The sequence below is a fragment of the Mycteria americana genome, chromosome 7 (assembly GCF_035582795.1).
Source record: "Mycteria americana isolate JAX WOST 10 ecotype Jacksonville Zoo and Gardens chromosome 7, USCA_MyAme_1.0, whole genome shotgun sequence".
NCBI classification, from domain to species: domain Eukaryota; kingdom Metazoa; phylum Chordata; class Aves; order Ciconiiformes; family Ciconiidae; genus Mycteria; species Mycteria americana.
This window is the reverse complement of record NC_134371.1, coordinates 45789578-45792666: the sequence shown is the minus strand read 5'-3', so window position 1 is coordinate 45792666 and position 3089 is coordinate 45789578.

Here is a 3089-nt window from a genome sequence, read left to right as displayed (position 1 = left end):
ACAAATGTCATAATGAAAAAGAACAGATTACTTATGGCTTTTTATTTACATTTTTCCCAACTGTAAGGGTATTAATTTTTTGTTTTGCAGAAAGGTGGTTTTGTTTCTTTTCCCTTAATTTTGCACTTGGTTAACTAGTAGATTAAGAGAACACTTTTGCTAGGTAAGTTCATTCAAAGTTAATTAGAAGGTGGAAAAAGGTCAAATTCCCCTGCCTGCATCAGAGAGGAATGATTATGTAATGATTCTAAAATGTTGCAGGACATGGGGCATGATGAGGATAAGTGGCTGTAGCTTTCAAATGTTTTGTGTTTTAGCTCCAGCTGGCAACCAAGTACCACACAGCTGCTCACTCACCCCCATGGTGGGATGGGGGAGAGAATCAGAAGAGCAAAAGTAAGAAAACTTGTGGGTTGAGATAAGAACAGTTTAATAATTGGAACAACAAAATTAATTGTAATGAGAAGGAAAACAACAAGAGAGCAAGAGAGGAACAAAACCGGGGGGGGGGGGGGGCAGGGAAAGTGATACAACCGCTCACCACCTGCTGACTTGAGCCTAGCCTGTCCCCAAGCAGTGATCGCTACCCCCCACCCCACCCCCCCGCCAACTCCCCCCAGTTTATATACTGAGCATGACATCATATGGTATGGAATAGCCCTTTGGGCAGTTGGGGTCAGCTGTCCCGGCTGTGCCCCCTCCAGCTTCTTGTGCACCTGGCAGAGCATGGGAAGCTGAAAAGTCCTTGACTAGTGTAAGCACTACTTAGCAACAACTAAAACATCAGCGTGTTATCAACATTATTCTCATACTAAATCCCAAACACAGCTCTATACCAGCTACTAGGAAGAAAATTAACTCTATCCCAGCCGAAACTGGGACAAAATGCACCTACATGAGTTAGGCATCTAATGTATGCTGACTTTATTTTCAGTAGGAATACAGGAACAACACCTTTTTAAATTAACTGGTTCATCAAACATCATGTGCATCAAAAATTTTTAAAAAATTTTTAGCAGAAAGATCTATAATGTTTTCCTGAATTCTAATTTCTAACTATAAATACCACAGCAAAAATCCAGAGTAAAAGTATATATTTAAGAAATGCAGTGTTCAATATTTTCTTACTGAAGATGCGCACTTTGAAATCAGTATTAAACAATTACACTTAAATTATAGATAGTCCTTACACTTTGGCAAGAACCACTCAAGTTTAGTGTAAAAGCTATACGTAGTTGCAATTTTTTTCCTATTCCCAAAGCTTAAAAGCAATAAATACAGAACAAAATAACCAATATCAAAGTGTCCTACATAAGGACTGAAATAATTGATTTCAGTAGTATATAAAATCCACTGTATTGATGTTTATCTATTGCATAGAGTTGAAGAAATACCAGCTTGCATATGCAGCAGTTAGACTTTTTCCAAGTGTCTGCTTTAGGCTTAACAGCTATCACCAGCTCAAAATTTGATAGCTGATAAAAGTCTCAGTCTTGTATTTGAGTTTTGGAATCCATCACCCACTTTTTGCAGAAGGCAAAGCCAAACATTACTGTAAAGGTGGATTAATAGAGATGCTTTAAGATAAGAATTTGTAGCCCAAAACATAAGCAATAGGGAGCCCAAAATAGCTCCTGGTTTCTTATAGGAGCTTGTGAAGGGGGGGGATAATTCTTTTAAAGAAGTTTGTTTTTTTTCCAAGGATCATCTTGGCTACTTTTTTTCTAGATCAAGAATTGTTTTATCAAGGTCAAGAATGAGAAAGAATTGTATCAAGATAAATGTCTTCCCCCAAAACCTAATCTTTTAGAGTACATATACATAGTACATTATAATTTTGAAAGTTCCTGTTTTCATATTATGCATCTTAAAATAGATACCTAGCCCATACATGTGGGCCCAGATTCATATAAGCACAGATGTTGGTCTGATTACCCTAGATAATAAAGATACATTTTTCCAAGTGCAATTTATTTCTTAAGTTGAATCTGGAAATCTGGACAAGATTCAGAGCTGACTAAGAGGAAAATCAAAGGTATGGAACAACTTCCATATCAAGAATGGCTAGAATAGGATCCTTGATCAAGGGGAAAAAAGGTGATGCAGGAGTATGGGATGGAAGCCTTGAAAAAAAATCATGTTAGTGTGCAGACTGAAGAGACAGACATGCTACCTTCTTATTCAGTGTGTGAAGGAACACATGAAACTTGCAGTTGTCAAATTCAAAGCAAAAGGACTTCTAGCATCTGACATATCATGCAGTAATGACATGCTTTAAATTGTTATATGAGGGGAAAAATCCTTGACATACATGAGAGAAAAATCTTTATAGGGCTCTTAAATATAAAGATACTACTGCTGATTTGGAAGGACTCTGAGCTTTCAGTTTGCCAGAGAATGTTCTGAGGAAATGTCACTATGTGCTTGTCGTCTTAAATACGTCTGTTCTCAGGCATTTGCTGTCAAGCCCAGGACAGCAGGTTCAGACAGTGACCCAGGATAAACAAAAGGTTTAGCTGTTCTTGTGGCATAGAAAGATTTCTATGGAAGAGATTAATCTTTTTTATTTGAGCTAGGAAGCCTACAGCTATTACTTCAGCTATTAAGTTCACTTGCAAAGTAATCATAGGGACATTCCAAATGTTTATCTAGCACAGGGGAGTGAGCCTTTCACTATCCTGTGCTGTTATCTTAAGCTAAATAAAGCAAAAACATGGATAATAAGTAGAGGCCAATCGAGTTACAAGGATATACAGTAAGAGCCTAAGGGAGAAAAGAAAGGTTAATGGTCTTGTTGGCCATGAAGTGTGGCAGAAGCCCTGAAAAAAGGCATTGACTCAAGCTAGTAAATCGGTGGTACACAGCAGCAAGTTTAGCTATCACTGCTTGTGTGAACAGAGTCTGGATTATCTCTGTATCCATCAGCTGATGAAAGCACTCTGGTTTGCCTGAAAATGCCTGTCCTTTTTAAGCAATGCACTGTCACTTCTCACTTGAAGTCATGATTTCCATCAGTCCCTATATACTTTGGAACTGCTTCAGTGAATAGCATCCCCGATAATACAAGGATGTTAACTGTCTGCTTGCTT